Here is a 24,150-nt window from a genome sequence, read left to right as displayed (position 1 = left end):
ATGGATATATGACCAAACTGAAGAGTATGTCAATAGTCAGCTGAAAAATAAACATGGTGGCACTTTCATCCAAGGGAATAATGGTAACATAGGTCCATTTTTATTACTAAATGTGATTTTTTACTTTTGATTGATGACGGATGGGGACAAAGGATTGATGACACACCCAAGTCACATGCAATTCATTAGTCTCAACTAAATCTAAACCAAATGTGTTAGTTGGAGTTGCCGAGTTAAAACACAATGATGCGGGCATTTGTTTTTTTGTTGATGTAGTTCTTTAGTACATTTTTTTTTACACCCACACCACAGTGTGCACTCGCATATGGCCAGGTGCATCCTTCATCCACCATAGATAGAAAATGGATTTGAGTATCAGTAGTCCACCTGCACATCTGACAGCTATACCGATAACTTCTCCTGCGCATCTTCTGTAATTATTCAAGGGCGAACTACCACTAGATGACTCTACAACATAAAAACAAAGAATCAGTCAATTGAAGAAGGATGAAAACTAAATGCAAGGAAAACATAAAATTCCCTTGATGTAAACTGAATTAATGCTCCAAATAGCTTTCCCACAAACAAATTTTCAGAAAAGACATCATCCAAACATGCTATGAAATAAATTTTCAGACAAAAAATGCAACTAACACAGTTGAATAGTGTTTTCAGGTGTTATCGAATCTCACCCTGAGGTTTAAATTGCTGCTCATTTTGAAATCAATAGAATTTGAATCATTAATTTAAAAACACTGAGCATCTGATTAGGGTTGTCAATGGGCCAGACCCAGGGCTAGCTTCAGCCTGGACTCTAAACTGGTAGGGCCGAGCTGTCAGGATGGTCCTATTCAAAATTTGTTTTTTGTTTGGCTTGGGCCTGGCTCATTGACAGAGTACCAAAAGCTCAAGCTTATAATGAGATCAACATATTAGCATTCGATACTAAATTTGGGATAGCAGTTGGCATATATCAATGGAAATGGTTTTCTTGACTCGGGAGAAACACAATCCATAATATATAGAAATAGAAGCCAAGCAATCACCAAACGTGTAGGAGTAGTATTATGACCATTTCTAAGTGTCCAGTTCCTGCATGATGATATATCAACAATGGAACAACTTAGTGAGTCAGTTCAATATTAGATACATATGAGAGAACTTACATATGTAGATATCAAATAAGCGAACAGTTAGAGCAACAACATTATGCCCTTGATCATGGGCTGAAATATATGACTAATCCTTATATTAAAATGATAAGAACTAGCACCATGAAAAGCTAACATCTCAATGGGGCTAAAGGACTTGTACATGCATACCTGTGCATTAGAACAAGTCACTTATTATGAATGAAGTCCATGGCTTTGTAAATATCCACAAATGAAGGAGCAAAGAGGTAGGCTTGTGTAGAAATGACTAGGTTGTCAATCACATAAGCCTACAAACACAACAAATAGCTTAGGGTAATGCTTGCAGAAACTTCTCTTCATATGATACATTCATTCATATAGCTTAGGGTGATACTTGCAGAAACTTCACTTCAAGAAAAACAGTACTACCAGCATCTAATAATGCAAAAAGAATGAATGTCGAATATTGAACAAAAATTATTAGGCCAGCTAAAAAATAAGGCCGATTAAAACGAAAGAGCCCACACCAACCCTGGCCATTAGAAGCTTTCCAGATTGCATGTGGAGTCCACAAGTTTTGTTATATTTTAGAGGATGCACCAACAAGATGAATGGACACCCCAAACATCAGGCCATTTCAAAGCTAAGGTGGGCCACACCATGTGATTTTTTGTTTTGTTTTGAGCATGATTTTTCACAGTATGGTCCACTTGACTTTTGGATCAACCTATTTTTGAGAGCCAAGGAGAACATGAAGGGGCACACATGATGCATTGATGGATGTCATGCACACATCAGAATGGAGCTCCACACATTGCATAGTAGGTTAAGTTTAACCTACAGTGCTTTGTAGTAAATTGGCCTCATGACAAAATCATACAGACTGGTCTGAACTTAAAAAATCCATGTGAGAATGTGAGTTGTTCAATTCAAGGCACATAAATCAAAACTTAATAGTAGATACTTCCATTATTATAACAAAGTATTTTCAATATGAAATAATTTTGTATATGCAAGTGAAAGATCAGGAACATACGCAATAAGTTCTCTAGTCATCACTTGTGTAAGGTCCAGCCCTTCAAGTGTCTTGGGATCATTTTCTACATAATTTTGGACATAGATGAAAAACTTATGAGTACGACGCTTTTCAAATAAGCCCATCAATGGAGATTTTAGGGCCTCCATGTCTGTTGCTGGAACCTTGTGAACCTGTTGCAACGATCAGTAAGTGTAGGCATAAGAACTGCTAAAAGCCGAAGTGATGGCAGAACAGATCATCAACACATTGAAGTTTAATGAACAGAAATGGGGTTACCTTTCCTTTATTAAAGACATAGCCCCAGTCCACAGCTTTGAAGCTTAGGTACTTTGTAACATCCATATGAATAAGAACCCGAACTAGAGTACCATTCACCATCATGAATTGGATCAACAAATATTACTCAGACAATCTTCATCATATAGAAAATCAATATTCAAGCACTTTCAACCCAAGGTGACCAACTGGAATCCTCTATGCTTGACCCAACCTGAATTCTAACCCAAGGTACCCAACCGGAATCCTCTATGCTTGACACAACCCAATCGAACACAACCCTACCCAACCCAAATACATGTGATCATTCCCAACCCTACTTAGCCCGACCCAAATTTGCTCAACCTGAACCCAACCAAAATTCAAATCAGGTTGGCATTTTCCAGCCTGAGGAACTTGACAGACCCAAACTTAGGTTGGGTCTTTGGATTTGGGTCAAGAAAGAGCCTTCGTAGCAATGTAATAGTTAGATTTAATTTAAACAATGGAAGCTTAGAAAACATGTGAAACGTTACATATGTTCAATGATTAGAGTTGTTAAAGTTGATTTAGTAATTAAATTCAAACCACAGTAACTATACTATGGATTCTGAATCCAGGGTGCCGAACACAACATGAGGATTTCAAATCCAGGGTGCCTAACACAACAGGAGGATTTCAAATCCAGGGTAGAATTTTTAATCATACATGAAACTTTATGAATTAAATCAAAGCTATGTAGATGTAGTAAACTCAAAAGTATAACAGCTTTAGAAAATGGAAAAATAAACCATAATGCATTAGATCACTACAATTTAGAATGAGGGGATGAAGACTTACCGAGAGGCGAGAATCATTCCACACCAACTGAGGATTCATGTATTCAAAACTAGCAGCTTGGTTCATATGACGACTTCCGTACACAAGCCTTGCTCTAAGAGCTCTCTCAATAAGACTCCGGTACCTGCATTACTAACATCAGCTACCTGAGAGACTCTAAGGAAAAAAAATTATACAATGCAATCAATTAAATGAGTTCTGTGAAGGAATACTTGTAATATTACACTAGGAACTATGCCGTATGTCAAACTTAGGCTTAAGAGATTTTTCTGCATCAATTGACAATAATTCATATGCATGCTATATTGATGAACAAACAAGGCAAAACTGCATAAAAAGTTCTTTTTTATTTTTTATTATTTTTATTTTTTTAATAATTCGAATTTTAAGGATGAAAAGGAAAACAAGGGAAACAACCAGGAATTTATTGGTCATAGAAAATTTAAAGCAGAGGACAAACATACACAAGGAGAAAGGCATAGATTAATCCAGCAATCAACTAATATATAACTACAATTACACTAGAATAGGTGAGGGAATATTGTGCCTATGTAAGCACCATCCATATCTGAACAAAATATCAAGAACAAACAGAAGTAGAGCAGATATTTTGAACTTCAAGTTTTCATTGCCCAGCTTGTAGTCTGTCCAATCTTGACATCGTTCCCAGTCTGCCATATACCTAGAGATATCCTAAATCAATTAATTAGCTCATTGAAACACAAAGTACCGCTAGAACGAACAAATCTGTGCACAAAGATGTATGCATGGAATCATGTCAGGTTGGTCAATTTACCATGTTCTGCAATAAAATCCATATCCTAAACCAGGTAGGTCATTTGGTACCAAGAAAAATGATACTTTAGTAAAAAAATGTAATTAGGAACTAGGATTCGTGCACCTAGAGAAAAGGTGCACGAATACACCTGACATATTCTCCTTCCGATAGCATAATACCCAATTCGTTCAATACGCGCCGGCACATTTGGCCAAAGTACAATGGCCTAATATATATATATATATATATATATATATATATATATACATACATACATATAAACAGAAATCATTTTATTTTTTAAGGACAAATCTTGCCCTCTCTCGGGAAATTCAACAAACATTTAATGTACAAACAAGAACCAAAAAAAAAAGACTGCTTTACCTAATGGCCTGATAAAAAACACAATCATAAAACAATCAAATGCCAAATCCTAATACAACAACAAATAAATATTTTACACTCTTAACATCATTTTCCAACAAGAATGGAGAATAATTGAACAAGAGAATCAGTAATCAGATTACCTATAATCCGGTTACAACTTAAGGAGTTTACATGCATCCAAATGACCCCTTACAGATGAACGTTTTACAAAAGGATGAGAAACCCCAGGACGATCGTCCGCACCCCCACTCGATTCCGGCGTCTCTAAACCCACCACGCCGCGCCAGTCGAGAAATTGAGAGAGAGCGGAGAGAGATGGGGGTAGCACAGCAATGAACGGAGAGAGAAAGAGAGCACTCGTGAGAGATTGGGGCTTTTAGGGGGAGAGAGAGAGAGAGCACGCCTGAGGGTAAGACGCAATCCGCATCTTAAGACGCAATCCGCGTCTGGTCGAGTAGCGAGACTAGCGACTGAAGGGACCTCACCAAGTCTTGTGGTCCCCACCATTAGTTGGATCATGCCCTAAAATGATCTCTCTAAATGGATGGACGGAGTGGATACAACACATACATCATAGTGGGCCCAAAAAACTTGGTGACGTCACTTCAGTAGCAATTCCCGCTACGCAACCTGTTGGCAGCTAATCTGCTCCTCAAAACTTTTAGAGACGGACGGTCCTGCTAGGGGATCCGTGGGGCCACTGTGATGGATGTAGTTTATCCACACCGTTCATTCATTTTTACAGCTAGGTTTAGTGTAAGAAACAAAAAAATGAGGCAGATTGAAGGCCCATGCGAACCACACCACCCCTAAAAATATTTCAATGGTGAGCACTTAATTTCCAATGATTCATATGGTGTGGTCCACTTGAGCCTTCAATCACCTCCCTCTTTTAGGTTCCTGCCTTAAAATAAGCTGTCAAAATATATGTACTGCTTAGATAAAACACATACATTATAATGGGTCCTATAGAGGCCCTCGTGCAATCGCAATCTCTAATTGAAAGGCAGTGGCCGTAGCTTTAGAATAATTTAAAGCACAAAGTAAAGCTAATCTATCACAAGTTATTATTATTATTATTATTATTATTTTCAATCAACATTGTAACATGTTCGAATTTAAGCCATACTATAATCCCACAATGTAGATCCAAAAAAATACCAAATAATCAGGATCTATGGAAGGTAGAGCTTTCATCTAAGCATATGGGTAGTTCTCAATTCAAAGGGGTTCACTTGGTTTGTGAGGGTTTGCATAGATCAGGGTTAGGACTTTTGGTTTTGGGAATTAGATTTTTGAAATTAGGGTTTAGAATTAGAGTTATGGGAAATTAGGGTTATGAGGGTTAGGTTTTTAGGGAATTAGGTTATTAGGAATTAGGATATTGAGAATTAGGGTTTGAGACAGGTTTTAGGAAACTAGGGTTGAAAATTGGAGTTTTAGGGATTAGGGTTAAGGGTGTAAGGGGATGGAGGAAGGAAGAAAAGGAATAGAGGTAGGCTTGTTTGTAGATGGAGAAAGAAAGAAAAAGAAAAAATTAGAAAAGATGATAAGTATTGTTTCATAATGTCAGTCATGCTAACCACTTTAAGGTGGACAGATCAACACATGTATTGATTCCAAACCTATCCCATTTTCACTTCTTTTTCTAGCTTTTGGATTTTATATCGACGACCTTTTTCATATTATTTACAGTCTTTTCCTTATTTTTCAATGAAATCTCATTGAAATATATGGCCTTTTTTTCGATCTAGCTATTTTCTAAATGGTTTTTTCCTTCTTTTCCATTATTTTTAAGGTGGATAAGGATTTTCAGAGTTTTTGTTTCCTAACACTTTTCAGTACTAGACATGTTGAAATCAGAAATTCTAGCATTCCTCATAGAATATGAGTCAAGTGTGAATGGTGAACTAGATTCGATTGATGTTTAAACTTTCTTTTAATTAAATAATTGGGAGACCTTAGCCAATAGTTTATTCAGTTGATTAAACTCTAAATTTTCAAAAACTCAATTTTATATCTTATCGTAGTACTCAAATCATGCTCAATTACACAAATTTTTACTTTCCAAACTAGTTTTAAAATTGAAATTTTGAAAATTTTCAGAGATAATTGCATGAAAACTTGGAAAACACGGACTAGTCAGATTGGTCTACCTAATCTCACACCACCGAACCTAAATTCTACATATCCTCAATGTAAAAGATTTCTACAATCAATTCATCACGAGATAACGAAAATAAAATAGGAGTGATAAGAAGATAATACATGAAGAAGGAGAATAGAAGCAGTTCCAAAGTTTTCACATGTAAAGAGAGTTAGCACGGAAACTATACAAAATTAAATAACTACCCAAATCTTAAATCCTAGGAAAGAAATAAACCTAACTGCACCTCCATCAGACTAGGAGGTCAATCCTGGTACACATGATTAATTAGAGGGATGGACGTATTTTCTGAATCAAACTTCTTAATGAATGGCTTTAGATGATGTCCGTTTACTTTAAAAACATGACCATTAATTGGATTCTCAATCTCAACAGCCCCATGAGGATAAACCGTTTTGACAACAAAGGGACCGGTCCAACGAGATCTTAGTTTTTTCAAAAATAAATGGTGCCTATAATTGTACAAAAGAACTTTTTGATGTGGCACGAATATTTTTCGAAGAATGTTTTGGTCATAGAACTTCTTAATCCTGTCCTTGTAAATTCTACAACTCTCATATGCATCATTCCGGATCTCTTCAAGTTCATTGATTTGCAATTTGGGAAGTAAGCCGGCATTGTCCAAGTTAAAATTTTTTATTGCCCAATAGGCTTTACGCTACAGTTCCATAGGCAAGTGGCAAGCCTTCCCATAGATGTGTCTAAAGGGAGACATTCTTATAGGGGTCTTATATGAAGTACGGTGTGCCCATAAAGCATCAGTCAATCGAATTTACCAATCTTTATGATCAAGGATAACCGTCTTTTTCAGAATTTGTTTGATTTCTCTGTTGGAGATTTCATCATTATAATCTCCCACAACATAGTACTAATCGTGAGAAATTGCATGACAATGGACATCTCGCGCCTTTGGTACAAGATCCTTTAATTGTTCATTAGCCCATGGTATCAACGGTCCTACAAATGATGATGTAGATTCTCTTCTTTTGTAGAACATTTCTTGAATCTTAAATATGACCGTATTTATCAATATAGTCACGGGGTATTCTCGTACTTCTTTAAATAGAACATTAACGCAATCAGATATATTTGTAATGACCAAGTTGAATCTTTTTCATGGAAAGTGAGAAGATGTCTATCTTTTGTACCTATTTCTCTCAAGCATGCATGTACTGGAGGGTTAGCCAATTCAATATCATGCATTAACTTTTTGAATGCAACATTCCTGCAGGTCTTTACAACCTGCTAAGGTTTTCAACGACTTGTCTTTAAATGTATCCACTAAGTTTCTATATATATGGTAAGTGCAGTAGCCATGGATTGCATTTTAGAAGACTTGGGGAACTTATTGTATCAAACCTTTATGTCGGTCAAATATAATCACAAGACCCAGAAGAACCCCTAACGTATAGTTGAGGTGGGTAAGGAATCAATTCCAATTAATGTTGATCTCTGATTCTCCAATGCCAAAAGCGACTAGAAAAATATGATTGTCGTCATCCAAGGCCGTAACAATGAATAAAATACCAATGTATTTACCTTTTAGGTGCTTCCCGTCGATGGCCAAAACCCTTCACAGAGAATTTTAAAAACTTTTAATGTATTGTCTGAGCACAATAAAACATCTTTCAAACCTGCTTGTCTGTGGATTAACAAGCACGGCGGTCACCGTCCCTAGGTTCGCCCTCCTCAACTCATGCAAATACATCGGGAGTTCATTGTAAGAGTCTTCATAAGACCCCATTACACAATTGATTACGATCACCTTAGCACGTCATACCTTCTTATAACTGATAAGAATATTATATTTCTCTTGCATGGCGAAGATAATGTCACTCGACCTTAATCATAGGCGCTGCTCAATACGACTAATAACCAGCTCACTGGATAACTTACTGCTTGCTTGTCGGTGATCGCTCTTCATCCGTAACATGTCATATATGTGTATGGACGTGTAAATCCTTATCTTAAATATCCCTGCATCATTCACCCTAGATGCATGAACCCTCTATTCAAATTTATCTTCGAAACACACCATGGTGAATCTCTTGAATGACGAGTACAAGACCCTGTATTGGAAGTTTTTGTGAATTGCAAATTGACTCAAAACATACTAGCACTAGATCTTGTCCTTAAATGTTTAGCCAACGGCTATATCAATTGGCCTTCTTTAAGGGGGGTAGATTGTAACGACCCTAGTTCTGATAGATAGTGATATGTGTTTGTACACACAAACAACCTTTATAAGAAAATAATGGATGCTTAAAATCACCATAAATTATGTTGGCATTGTCCCTAATCATATTTAGGACACTTAAAATCAAAGGGAATTGATTTTAAGACAATTTTATATTAAGACAACAAGATCCGGTCATCAAATTATCAATCGATCAAGGGGTTTGAGATTGGTTGTTAGAATTAGACCTCACATCATTCGATAAAGGGTCTAACCATTAAAACAACAATTAGGTTCATCTAGATTGTTTAAAGGACCCCTGTACCATAGAGGATCAATTCTAAAATAATCTAGTCATTTAAACTAGTGATTGCCATTTAATCAAGTTATAGGGTTGCCAAATCTACTCTAAATTAGACTATGAACCTTGATGACAGTTAACTATCAAATTCAATGAAATCTAGCCGTTAGATCGATGAGAATCTACAATTTGAAGGCCAAAATTCAAACTTATGGCCCACCTAAACTATGGATCTACCTTAGAATTGGGCAGATGCCCTATTAGTAAAAAATCTGTTTTGAAACAATCTAATTGTAAGTTATGTAAATTGAGTGGCAATCTAAGGGTCTACCCATGCATTTACATCAAGGCCAATCTGACCGTAGATCTAGGAGTCTAACGTTACAATTATACCTCGAAATCCTGAAGAACCTATTGATCATTGATTTTGATGTTGTTATGTATGAACGATTTAGAATCCAACCAAACGCCGCCAAAACACTCTAATTCAATAATGGACTCGGAGATGATTTTAGGAAAATTTAAAATATACTATAATAGGACTACTAGCACCCTTAATGTACCAATTAGAACCAATCCAACCGTTGAATTGACGATAATGGCCAATTAACGGCCGACATTGCAGTTAATATGGTCCATCAAAGCTAGGATCTGCCTCATCATCAATCCCCTGTCCTATCACAATCTTACAAAAGGGTCTGATGGACCGGATTCATCAAAGCCCTCACAGGGGCCCCACATTAGTGGGGCGTGTGCATTGAGGACACGTGCACTCATAGAACACGGGATTTGCCAGCTCGGTCAAACTGGGTTTGACCCGAGCTCTCCCGAAAAAGAGAAAAACTCCTCTCTTTCTCCTGCACTTCCCGCGCGACTGAAGTTTAAACGGGTGACTACCGTTTAGGTTCGATCGTGGCCCACCATCATGACCATTGTACCGATCTGAACCGTCTATCACGATCACGGCACCGATATGACCAAGATCCCGTGAGTCCCACACGTATTGTCAGCCCACATGCGTCGAAAACGGCCACGAAAACTCTCTTGTGCTCGTGAGTGAACTTGAAACGGAAAGATCCCATTCTCCATCGCACAGTTGGATCAATCCGTGTAGAGGGTTCCTTTCATCTTAGCCGTCCAGACCGAGGCACTGCTCGTACAGATTAGGGTTGAGTGTGGAAACAAGCCGCATATATAAATTGGATGCTTACGATTCCTTTCTCCGAGGGCGTTCGAAAATAGAAAACCCTAGAGAAGATCTTAACCACCCATTTGAATCGCATTTCACGACAAAGATTGAGAGAGAGAGAGAGAACTTTTCAACTGCTACCTTCGTCCTTGTGGTTGTGGATGACAACGTTTAAGCTTCAAACCCACCGTGAAAATGTTGCTGGAGCTTCGTTCTCTCGCTTCTACAAGCATCACGTGAAAGACCCTGATGCTCTAGCATCATCATTTCGAAGCAAGAGGCCTTCGTCAAAAGACTGCCATTAGAGCCTGTCATTTTCTCTGCTGCATCAGTCGGGTGGACAACGAGCTGTAGTACTGCGTCTGAATCAAGTCCAAACTCATTTTCCCATCATCTTAAAAGGAGGGAAAGAGGGAAAGAAGAAGAGGCAAAGAAGTAAAAGAAAGAGGAAGAAGCAGATGGAAGAAGAAGAAAGAGAGAGTAGGCGAGTTGTTGCCGCACCAACTCGCTATCGAGTCTGGACTGAGTTCAGTCCTTGGATCGAGGTTCGGGTTGGCCGGGTACGGGTCTGGCTTGTGTTCAGGCCTTGCTAAAGACCAGAGAAAAGAGAGAGGGAGTGGAGTGGCTGTTGCACCGATGCCAAATCAGCTTGACTCGCCAAAGTTGTTGTCAAGTCAAGCCCATGACTCGTTGGTTCGAGTCACTGCCAAGTTGGGGCTTGAATCCAGGCTTGGGTCTGGTTTTTGTGATGCAAAAATCCCTGTAGAGAAAAGAAAGAGAAAGAAGCAAAGAAAAGAGATAGAGAGGGAGAGGGAGGGAGTCAAGCTGAGTTGACTCAGTGAGTCGACCCACCGTTTCAACGTCGAATCGGGCCTAGCATGGGTCGAGTCTAGTTCAGTTTAACATGTGTCATTGCAGCAAGAGCATGGAAGTAAGTCATGGCAGAAGCGATACCAACGCCCCTTGGGTTTTGCCAAACTCACCAAATCAAACCGAAGAGAATTCGAGTCATTTGGGTAAGCCATCTTATATCATTTTAAGCATGGAATTAATTTATTGGTCTAAGTTTCTATGTTTATGTTGAATGTGAGAGTCAAAATCCCTAAGAGTCAAACCTAGGACAAACGTAGAAGGAATATCCTAATTCCACTTGATTGAAGCATTAAGATTGATCTTAACTAATTGTAGGGTGTAATGTCGTGGTCTAACCACACAATTCTTGTAATTTATGATAGGATTCAGCACCAAAACGAGAATGAGGAAATCTAACAACAACGAAAGAGGGATTCGACCCTAAGGTGAGGAATATCCCCCATAGCTTCTTTCATTCATTCATTTTCATGTTAGCGTAGCTCATTTATTTTATCTATTGCGTAATATAATACTCAATGCGATTGATCTTGTTGACTTTGGTCCTTTATAGGTGATTGATGCATTGGATTTAAATTTAAACATTCGAAAGTGTGATGAAATTTAATTACCTCTATTCTAGGTTAAGATGAACACTTTACATGTGTAAGTGTCATTGAGATCATACATGACGCATTTTACCACTTGCGATTACTTAATGGTAACTTTGGAAGTCCTTGAACTAGTAGTCACTTTATCTAATAAATTAAATGGAACATCTATTGTGGAATTACCATTTGTGCCTATGTGGCTTTTGGGGATAATCCCATTTTTATCACATCCTTAGGACTGATTATTTTCCCTTATGTAGCTTTGACGAACCATTTATGTATGATCTTACGATGGTAAGTTCCATTTTTTGGACAATGATTGGCCACTAGTTGGAGAGATTCCTTTTGAAACATCATACTTGTTAGATTCCACTAAGTTGTTAGCCTACTGGATGTCAAGCTCTTATAGTGGCCTTAAGTTTACATAAATTAGCTGGTTGCAACTGGAATAATAATGGCTGGGTTAATCATACATTTCATGGCATGCGGACTTTACCGGGTAGTTGATAAAAGACGTGGGGTTTTCTTAGGTCACTACGGGCTGTACTATAGAGTATTTTACCTAGTGATCCTAAGTTTTCGTTATGTACATTCGACTACCTTGGGCTGTCCTTTTCGCACGGACTTTTCCGGGTGTCTAGTTTTCCTTGGACGTACATGGTGTACTCTTCCAAGAAGCTAGGCCACCTTGGGTGTCCTTTTCGCATGGTCTTTTCCGGGTGGCTAGTCCTCCCTAGAGCATACCTTTGAGTACTTTTTCAAGGCTAGTTCTCCTTGGGTAACTTTTTGCCAGCTGGATGTCATCCCCAAGTCTGTGAGCATGTGCATGCATCCATGCATTTAATCTAGATTATCTTTGTGGAATTTATCTGATAAATGCGTATTTGATGAACCTTATCTGATTTATATGATAATCATTGTGAAATATTTATCATACACTGTTCCTGATAACTATGCTTAATTATCTTGATGATACGATAAATCTTGGGGGTTATACCTCACTGCGATAGCCATTGACGCTATCAAACCATAATTAGTGTACAGGAAACACAGAGACATGCATGTTGGTGTTTATGTGGAATAAAAGGAACCAGATGATCTTGCGACTCTCTATTCTAGATTTCAATTGAAATTAAGTTGTAATGTCATGTATTATTTGAACATAAGACATTGGTTTGTATAAGTTCTTGGGTAGCCATTTGATTATTTAGTTAAGTATATTTGGACTCCCTCTTATACTTGATTTGCTCATATTTTGCTAGTTTATTAACTCTGATAAGAAAAAAATGTACGTGAAACTTGGGATGTTTTAAAGGTTAACACTTGGGTTTTTGAAAAACAAGTAGTGTACTCAGGTTTCGGGACCCGAGATGTTACATCTGATAAGTCTGCATTGGTGAATGTAGTACCCTCAAAAGGCACGTTAACTTGACCAGTGATAAAGTTTGGTGATCAAGTCAACTCAGGCAATGGAATGTCGCTTACACATACAGATGTGGTGTTGGATGTGAAGACAAATCTACTCTTCTAGGTAAAGGTGATGCCACGTATTCACTTTTGAGGTTAAGATCACCTACCCAGCTCACTTAACTAGTCATGAAGTTTAATGTTTGAAGTGGCTCGAGCAGTACAATGTTGCTTAGAGGCACTTGTAAAGGTGATGTCATATATTCAAATTTCATGCCATGTTCCTCACCCACATTTCCAACTACAAGGATATCGTGTTCAACACCACTATAACCCACAGGGTCTTCGTTTATTGTCTCATTAATGTGTTGCATTGTCTTGATGATTAAAGGGATGTATTTATCTGAATGCTCTAAATGTTCTGCCAAGAATACTCTCACATCTTCATCGTCTTCAATATCAGTTGGAGGGATTGATTGGTTTGAGCAAAGGTACGATACTTTCATCCTAATATCATAATCCTTTGGTGTACTCTTAATAATCATGTACATTTTAGATAGAAGCTCCTCATATTTAGTCTCGACACCCACATCAATCATTTTTGACTTTTCACCTTGTATGTGTATCCATTGTTTTCACATAGTAACTCCCCACCATAAGAGCATACAATAATTGTAACATCTCATTTTTTTAAAACGGTAGGTATTCCAAACCCCATTGTTCCCTTTGGTGTGTCCCACTATAACTTTAGATTGCCTTCATTTTTGAACCCATGCCCTAGCATGACTAGGCAAAATAAATGAACGAAATGGATTCTCTCCAACGCTACTATACGTCCTATTGTATAAAAATAAATAAATAAATAAAATATATTATGAGAGACGTGTGTTAACCAATCTTCCCAAGTTTTTCTCTCCTCTTTCGTTTTCTCCGCTCACAACAAAAGGCTCCTAAACCCATCTATTACCTCCAAACCACTGGGAAAGTAGGCACGGGGTCCTGATCTAAACCGTTTGTTCGGTGGATCTTGTCATTTTAACCCATATTTTTTATATAAAAAAAAATAAGAAGAAGAAATGAAAAACACATACACATAATTTAAAACATGTGTCATTACCAAACCAATATCCCAAACCTCTCTCCCACTTCTCATATTTTTCCGGTCGACAACAGAACGAATCCGTACCTAAAGCCATCTGAACCATTCATCTTATGAAAAGGAAAATAAAAAAATAATGTTGTTAATAATGATATTAATCAACGACGTGCGTTGTGCACACACGTCGCCTCAACCACAAAGCCACGAACCTCCGAAACCACTAATAAATCTCCATTAAATCCTTAATCCCTCGCCTCCTAAACTTCCGACATAAAACTCCATTATCCTGAAGAAGTGAAATCATTAGAAAACTATCGATCAACAAGTCACCATTAGAGAAGGTGTCATCTTCCTCGATAAGACCATCAACTGTTGAGTTATGTGATGGCCATCTCTTGACACAGGTCACGCATCAGGTAGGTGATCTAACCCATACCCCACACCGAGATTTATACGTAAATATCATAGGCATGGAATCCTTTTGTGTTGATGTGTTGAATAATGTACACATTATATTGATGACTACTTGTGCATAAAAATCTAGAATATATTATGTTTGTTCTTCACTCCTATTATATGCCTTTTTGAATTACCATCAAATATTTATTAATTTTATTTATAAATTCATGAATTCTTTTTGTGTTATTAAATAAGGTACACATCGAATTAATGATTACTTATACGCAAATATATTGTCTATTTTTCCCTTATAGTGTATGCCTTCTTTAAATTACCATCAATGGGTTATTATTTTATTCAAAATTTCATGATATTATTGTTATAGTTGGTTCTTCATAAAAAAATCTAAATTGTTATATATATGGTGTGTCAATTTTTTAGAGAATACATTGTTGATATAATATAGCTGTAATTAGTTATATTTGGTATACATAAATTGTGAAATTATAGTGTATAGCTAAAATATCGCTATACGGGTGCTCTGTCCAGGGTCATTCCCGAAAGATCGGCACGGGTGCTCTGCCCGAGGTCACTCCTGAAAGATCGGCATAGGAGCTCTGTTCTGGGTAATTCCTTAAAAGATACACACACGCGTGCTTTGCCCGGGATCACAACTGAAAGATCGGCACAAGTGTTCTGTTTTTTTTAATTTTAAAATCTTTTTGCTAATAATTATTGTCTCCTTAAATGTTGTTTTTCAATTATTTATTATTATGAAGCTGTGTTATGGTACTAACGTACAAATATCGGTTGAGATGGAAATAATCCTATTGAGTTGTCGCACTTAGGGTGTTTAAACTATTTCAGGTACAAGATATAAATATTTTGAGGAGGCATGTTATTATTGATGAGCCAAAAACATACTCAATTTTAGTGATTGCTTTTGTTTTAGTTTTAATATAGACTTAATGGATTATGTATTTCATTTTACTCAGTTTTGTTTTTTTGAAAGAATGATACATTAAAGTCGAGTTAATTTTGTTTAGTGGAGCGTACAGCCGAGCTTCTGGAGTTTTTGTTACTTTCATTACCTTATATTTTCCTTTTTTACGCATTGTACTCAAAGTTTTTGATCATAGTGGATTTTGTGATGCTATTCTTGTGATTATTGTTCGTGGATTTTGCTTATGGTTATGCTTATACTGAATCAAAATCATGTTTGAAATCCTCCTTATATGATCCCAGGATCAGAACCTGGTGTATGAATACTAGGAGCCGAGAATGGGGTACTACGGAGGTCGCGCCGGATTCGGCGATCGGGAATTTTGTGAACCCGGTTTCCGAGTTTGGGGCGTGACAATGGATTTAATTTTGTTTAGTTATTTTGATATTTATTTGTGCTTAGTTGATGTAAATGATGTCATGAGAAATCTTAGTATATTAGGAATGAAAATAGTTATATAGACTTAAATAAAAGTGAAACGTGCACCTCACGGGCTTGGAATTTGGGTCCGGGTTATTCTGCTCGGATAACTGAATTTCAGGGCATGACAGAATGGTATCAGAGCCAAGTTTTAGATTTTATCTGAGGATTTAGGATAATGATTAAATTAGTGACCCTAACTTAGGACCCATTGGTTTTGGAATGATTTAAATTAGAAATATGAACTTAGATTCCCTTTCATCTATGTTGAAAGGGAATTAAAAAGATTTCATGTGTTCTCTCTCTCTCTCTCTTTCTCTTTCTCTTTCTTGGACATTGGGAGATTGGGCGTATGAGTGGAGAGGTGAACGCACACCCCTTTTATAAAAGGAGTGGGCGTGTGAGAGGGGTGTGTTTCACATCCCACTTGGATTGGGTTTCTCCAATTTTACTCATTTCATTATCTTTCTTTAAATCAAATTCATCCAATATGTCGGGGTCATCGAATAGGGCCAGGGTATATGATTTTCTTGGTGATTTGAAATTGAGATTAGCCTATCTTGAAAATTCTCCTAACGGGTGCCAAAATGAACTTGATCTCAATTAATGGTCCACACTTACTGATCAGGGCCCAATTTTGGAAAAAATGTGTACTTAAGATAGAGAAACGGTTAAAAAAAAATTTGGTGGTTGATCAATGGTGAAAAAAGCCTAAATCTAAAATTTCACCTTTTTTACTAAAATGAATTGTAGTTAAGGTGGTCATCATACAACGGTGTCGGCTCATATATCGAGGTCTAAATTTTGTATGATATTGTAATCATATGAAGCCAAATTGTAGTCCGAATTTAAGTTGTAATTGACGGTGTAATATGGGTCAATCGGAAGCTCTAGATTTAGGAAGAGTTGGTAAGCCTAAAACGGCTTACTTCATGCCTAAAGAAAAGCTTACCAAGTGGGGTCCTCATATTTTACACTGGGTCCATATGATGGGCAATCCAAGTCGTTCATATGGAGGCTGAAATTCAACGTGTATGGTTAATTTATGATAAATAAGCTTAATATAAAATTTCATATGAAACAGATTATGAGACCTATGTGATCTAGAATTTAGGGGTATATTTTAATGGCATTGAGTATTTACGATTTTGTCATCTTTTATCTCTCCAACCTCCACCATCTGTAACGTCAGACTAAACCATCCATATGCATTGAAATTTGACAAACATTCTTTATTTTTCATTCTCTTTCCATTGCCCCATTTTGGGTCTTGATCGCTTATAGATTACTAAAATGCATTTTTAATAGGTCATACTACCCCAGATCTAAATCAATGCTTTCATATATCTAACAGAGAAGTCAGCTAGTAGTAGTGTCATATACCTTACGATCTTCGAATTGAGCAGTTCAGTCTGATATTTAGGTGGCCCGTTTGGTGGATCCAAATATAATGGACGGTCAGATGACATGTTAAAAATAGGAAAACTTGATGGTTAGTACTCTGATCATATATGTAGGTGGTTGTATGGTCAGTTTTGTAAACAGATGAACACAAGTAGGTTTTTGGAGTGATCAAGAGGTAAAACATATATACCATTAGATTCAAGTGACTTGTTCACATGTGTAAGTTCATCAAATTATAATCCTAGTGGTGGTTTAAGCATATTCATATGTGGTGAACAAGATGAACAGATCAGCATCTCGATTAGATGTGTGTACAAGCAGATGTAAAGATCGGGTAGTTAGTTTACTATGATCAGGTGGTCCAAACTCAAAGTGGACGGTCAGATATATTTACCTAGCAGTGAATAGTTGACTGAATGGTTGGTTATGATGGACAAGTGGGGATACTTGGACATATGATGATATTATTTTAAAATCAACAGTCGGATGACTTGATCTATGGATGAAGATTATTCCTAGCGATCATTTAGATGTAAGGTTAGGATTGGCTAAATCGGTATGGTATACATGTATATGCTAAGTTAAATTTCATGATAACAATCGAGAACTTTCAATACTCAGATATTGAAAAGTTCGGGGTATTACAATCTTACTCGGGGTGCAAAAATTTTAAATGTTAATAAAGTAATAATTGGATACTTTAAAATCGTATTTTTTTTCATTTAGATCACATCCAGTTACCTCCACGAAGGTACACATTCACATGAATAAAATCATCCGTGCTTATTATTTCATCAAGACATAAAATCCAGCTAACAGTTTAATGCCTTCTCAAATGAGAGCTTATTACATTATTCAAATTGTGCAGCGAAAAATAAACAAAACTAAACACAAAGCTCTCCCCTCCTTTATATAGAAAAATCTTCCTTAGGGAAATCGTCATCCGTATCTTCAATCTTTACATCACTAGCATCATTTGTATGGTTGGAGAGGGTTAATGCCCTACTCATAGTGATGGTTCATTTAAGATTAACAATAATTCAAGTAATTCATAAGAATAATGTGAGGGTTCTGATACGTCTTGTATTTCACCATTACAAGTCGTATTGGTATGAACCAATATATATATATATATATATATATATATATATATATATATATATATATATATATATATATATATATATATATAAATGCATGCCTAGTAAAGTGTGTGCGGTCCATCATACGTAATGATCATAACAATGTGGAATATAATTTATAGAAAACCCGGCTCGCCCAACATTCTCATATTATGGAGATTCGTCGGCATGTCTAACGCTACCGTGGATTTATGCAAACACCTCGAGGTGATACAACACATGAATCAGATGAATTACGGACACAATTTGTTCATAGAGTGACTATTTGTGACATCCAATCTTATAAGTGATGTAACACGCATTGTGGATTACTTACATCGATTTATGCACCACTTCTTAAAATCCATGGAATTACAAGTCAATCAAGAGACCTCTAACGCATCACTTGCATCAATGAGAAAATAAATTGAACCATAAGAGTTTTGAAATTTCAAGACACATGCCAAAGCCAAAAAATGAGGTAGCACAAGACTAACTTAATAAAGGAGAAGAGTACCAATAAGCTAACTCAATAAAAGAGAAGAATAATAATAAGCTAACTCAATTAAAGAGAAGAGTAGCAAATATGCTAACTTAACAAAATAAGGGGAGATGAGCAAAAGGCCAGCTCAATATAGAGTGAAAACATGCATCGCTCTCAAAATTGGCGAAGAGCAAGGCTTGTATCCATCACCCCACATAAATTCATAAACATGACACATAATTAAAATCATATCTTAACTATAATTCTCAAAAGGATAAATAATTGATAATGGTAAATTAATCAATTGCATAGAAAATCACAGTAATATGAAAGTATGCAAAAATAAGATAAATCATATCAACTCAAATTAGTGTAAGATTTAAATATATCTCGATGTAGAAAAGCTTCTACATGAATCATGACATTGCTTGAGTAAGAGAGAGACACTACACGTGTGAAGAAGGAAGAGAATGGATGGGCATCTAGGCTTCTCTCTCTCTCTCTTCCTTGGGTGTTGGAAGATTGGGCATGTGAGTGGAGAGGGGAACGGGGTGTGTTTCACATCCCACTTGGATTGAATTTCTCTAATTTGATATTTTCTAGCGATCTTTCTTTAAATCTAATTCATTTAATGTATTGGGGTCGTTGAATAGAGTCAGGATATATGATTTTCTTGGTGATCCGAAATTTAGATTTACCTATCTTTAAAATTCTCCTAACAGGTGCCAGAACGAACTTGATCTTAATTAACGATCCACACTTAATGATCAGGGCCCAATTTTGAGAGAAATGTTGGTAGCGATGAGGAGCAAGAAAGTTACGATTGACGGTCCATAATGCGGCAGAAGGTGTAAGGATAATCACAATGTTTTCCTCAAACCCTCATGATATGTAAAAGTTATTTATTTCTAAGTAACCAGCTAACACAAACACAAAGTCAGGAAATAAATCAAGACCGTAATTTATGATTGACTGGTAAAGGAGGGATGTCCACTCGCTTTATGTAACACCCCGTACTTTCCAGTACTCGAGTGTTACAAGTACAAATTTGACCCAGCACGTGTGTGTGAGAGTACAAGTAACTTATACGATATATGTACTCTCATATAAACAAAACTTGAAAAATTTTAGAAGTTGTTATGACATGCCCTATTTTTATAAACCCAACCTAGGTGAAAACCTACAATTGCCAATAGGTGATCCATCACTTAGGCATACCACTGAGCCATCGGAGTTTAAAAATCATTTAAATCGTGTTGGTTTAAATAAAACATCAGCCAACACGTTCTAGTGACCTACTTAAGCCCAAAACCAAGCCCGAAATCAAGACCAATCAGAGTGCAATATGTAACAAAAATACCATGTCCTTCACAGCAAAGCCTCCACACGAGTGAGAGAGGTTGCCTGCTGAAGTAAGGAATCCAAGTGGGGACTAGTGGAAACCAGCTTGCCGCCGGCCACATGGCATTGCTCATCTTTAGGCTAGCTTCCCTCAAGCATATGGAGCCCCCATTTTCCAAACTCTAAGTGTGCATTTGAGTGTATTTACTCCGATGTCCATCTCCATACCCAAATTTACCCTTTTTACTAACTAATCAAACTTATGAGATAACGCCATTTGGCAATCTCCAATCCTAACCCTTCAACCACCTTTTGCCCCTAGATTTTGTAAGAATTACAAGAAAACCGGGGTTAGAAGCTATAAATAGCCCCCACCCCTTCCCATTTAAAAGGCATCAAGTAAAACTAACAAATTAAGAGAACACTCTCATCTAAAAGTCCAAAGAAAACTTATCTACCTAACCATCATTCCACCAAGAAGAGTGAGAGAGAGAGAGAGAGAGAGAGAGAGAGAGAGTCAACCCTGATCAACCCTGATCTAGCCTATCTACTTAGCCAGAATCTGGATCTCTTGAGCCACCCAAGTCTTAATCCGAGTCACTCGATCTAGCCTTTGCGACAATATTCATCCATCCAGTTGTTCAAGTTTCAATCAGTTGCATCCAATTAAGAACATTAGCATTGCATAACACCCATTCCTTTCTCAACTCCCTTGCTCTTCAAATACATCAGCATTATATTAAATTCCATTGTTTTCTCATATCTAACTGATGAGTGTATGCTCTGTGGCTTGCTGAGATAATCAGAGTTGGCCCACAAAAATGTAGCTAGTTACTCATCGATTTGTCATATACATCGGCATTATATTTGTATCTAACTGATGGGCATATGCTCTATGGCTTTCCAATATAATCAAAGCCAACACACAAGAAACTTAGCCAGTTAGCTATCGTTTTGTCATAAACATCAGCATTACATTATATTCCATCATTTTCTAGTATCTAGCTAGCGGGTATATACTTTATGGCTTGCTGATATAATCAGAACCAGAAACTTAACCAGTTAGCCGTCGATTTATCATAAGCATCGAGTATCCCATACATCACACTTCTACCTACCTTGCACATTGCATTCAATCATTTGGAGCGCGTTCTTGGCGGCTTGCCGACGTAATTGGATCCTATCCATTAAAAATTCATATCTCAACTAACATTATCATTGTATTACATTATATCTTTTCTGCATAAAAACTAATCTTATTTCTAAAAAATACCATAAAGACGAACAAGATATAAGTCCAATACAGCACAACATCTCATTATTAAGAGGGAAGCAGATTGGCTGGTGTACCACACACTAGTTATATAGCTGGCATGGGTACGTGCTGTGTCGTGCGAAGACAAGCGTTGGCGGTCCTGAGCTCAAGTTGTATGAACGGTTCAAAGGAGATCAAAGTTAAATGACCCCAAAATGATGTATTTATTATATCCACACCGTTCATCTATTTTTCAAGATCATTTTATAGCACAAGACAAAAAATGAATCATATTCAAAACTTAACTGGACCACACCACAAATAACAGAAGGATAACAATTTTTGTCATTAAAACATTTGCAGGGCACACCATAACGTTTATTTTCCATCAAATCTATTCATAAGGTCATAAAAGACCTAGATTAAGAGGGAAAACAAAACTTCTATGACCCCCAAAAGGTTTTCAATGATAGACGTTCAATACTCCACTGCTTTTTGTAGTGTGGTCCACTTGATCTTTAGATCTGTCTTATTTTTTGAATCAAGCCTTGGGACGAGCTCTCCAAATGAATGGACGGTTTTGATATAACAGATACCTCGTGATGGGACCCACAGAACTTACTGATGTCAATACACCAGCTATATAGCTTTGTGTGTCACACCAGCTACTCTGTTTCCTATTAAGAGGAACGCAGCTTCGGCAGATCCGTAATTGTGGGGCCCACCGTAATATATGTTCCTTAAATCCACACCATCCATCCATTTTGAAAGATCGTTGCAGGGCTTTATCACAAACATGAAGCATATCTAAATATCAAGTTGACCACACCACTGGAAACAGGAGTGATGGACTCTTAAAAGCTACTCATTGGCCAAAAAGTATTGGATCAAGTTGATATTTTTGTAATCTCTACATCAAAGCCTTTTTGGGGAAAAAAAAATAGCACTGTAGACGAGCCCGTACAATGCCCTTTTTTTTCGCCGCCGGAAAGTTATTTCACCAAAGCCAATTTTTAAGGTACGGACATTGGTTTTTTGACGAAAATACTCCTGCCTGTTAGGGTAAGCAGTTGAAAAAAGTAGGAGTATTTTCATCTTTCTAGGTCCGTCAATACGAATAGTAGTCTACTTTGGTAATTAAGGTTTTTTTAAGGTTAAATCAAATAATGTGGGAAGTCCGCTGAGTCTATACTAAAAACGTACCCGCCTTTTTGGCCTTATCAACATGTTGGATGGACAATTGAAAGTGGATTGGATGGTGTACCACACACCTGGTGTAGATACGTGTCGTGCGAAGACGAGCGCCAACGCTCCTCAAGCTACGAGTTGTACAAACGGTTTAAAGGAGATCAAAGTTACATGGCCCACAATGATGTATTTCATATATCCACACTGTTCATCCATTTTTTGAGATCATTTTAGAGCATTAGAAAAAAAAAAATAAAAATGAATCATTTCCAATTCTCAAATGGACCACACCAAAAATAGCAGCGAGGATAATGATTTTCACCGTTAAAAAATTTGAAGGGCCCAACATAACGTTTATTTTCCATTTAATCTGTTAATAAAATCTGTTAAGAAGGTCAAAAATACATGGATGATGAGGAAAAAGAAATTTCATATTGATCCGAAAATTTCATATTGATCCGAAACTTCTGTTACCCCAAAAGGGTTCAATGGTAGACTTCAATCCCCCACTGGTGTGGTCCAATTGACCTTTAGATCGGTCTTTTTTTTTTTTGGTTCGCTGGCCAAATGGATGGACGGTTTGGATATAACACGTACCTCATGATGGGACCCACAGAACTTGCTGACGTCAATACATCAGTTATATAGCTGATGTGTGGTACACCAGCCAATCCGCTTCCTGGAAAATAAACATTCCGGTGGCTTCAAGAAGTTGTTAATGGTGAGCGTTCGATCACCATTTTTGTGGTTTACGTGAGATTTGGATCTGCTGAACTTTTCGGATCATGCCTTAATAAATGAGATGGAAAAATGGATGGACGGAGTGGATAAAAGACACACACATCAAGTGGGTCCCACACAGAGAGGGTTCCACCGATGTCCGAAGAATTCGGATGGTTGGCTCCTGGCTCACTGGAAGGAAAAACAGAAGAGGTGCTAGGAAGAAGGGTGACAATAGTGTAGGAGACTGGAGTTGAGGTATGAGGCTGGCGGTATCTTCCGGCAAAATGCTAAACAGGTAATCCTTTTATCTTTTATAACTGATGATGATAACTCCCCTGCTTAGCTTAATGTAATCCTCTTTATTCCTCCAACAATAAATTGATGACCCACAAAACAGTTTGGGAGGTTTTATTGGTGGGGCGTCCCTTCCCAATCGTTCAATGTGGCATGCCCCACTTGGTTTTCCAATCCCTCGTGGCCTAACATCCAATGGCTCGCCTCATGTGTGGTGGTGCATCTGATGCACACATCCCTCATGGTCATCTCTGTTACGAGAAAGTCGATACTCTATGTGGGGCCCA

At 37.3% G+C, this 24,150-nt stretch overlaps 1 long non-coding RNA gene across 4 annotated transcripts in view; it reads right to left on the bottom strand.

Moving 5' to 3' along the window:
* Window positions 1–318: 318 nt before the first annotated feature.
* The window catches only part of LOC131226780 (uncharacterized), an 81,995-nt gene continuing 58,163 nt past the window's right edge, over window positions 319–24,150 (bottom strand). Inside the window, exons 1-4 of one of the 4 annotated variants that reach the window (XR_009162016.1) lie at window positions 4,573–4,742; window positions 3,268–3,949; window positions 1,323–1,441; window positions 319–468 (exon numbers count right to left, since the gene is read on the bottom strand). This is a non-coding gene — a long non-coding RNA (uncharacterized LOC131226780). Of the gene's footprint in view, window positions 469–1,171; window positions 1,442–3,267; window positions 3,950–4,572; window positions 4,743–24,150 lie in introns of those variants that run through there. The other 3 variants (XR_009162013.1, XR_009162014.1, XR_009162015.1) reach the window with 3 other exon arrangements.

Source organism: Magnolia sinica, chromosome 15 (assembly GCF_029962835.1).
Source record: "Magnolia sinica isolate HGM2019 chromosome 15, MsV1, whole genome shotgun sequence".
NCBI classification, from domain to species: domain Eukaryota; kingdom Viridiplantae; phylum Streptophyta; class Magnoliopsida; order Magnoliales; family Magnoliaceae; genus Magnolia; species Magnolia sinica.
Note: the sequence above shows the minus strand (reverse complement) of the source record. Positions and strands in the feature narration are given on the sequence as shown.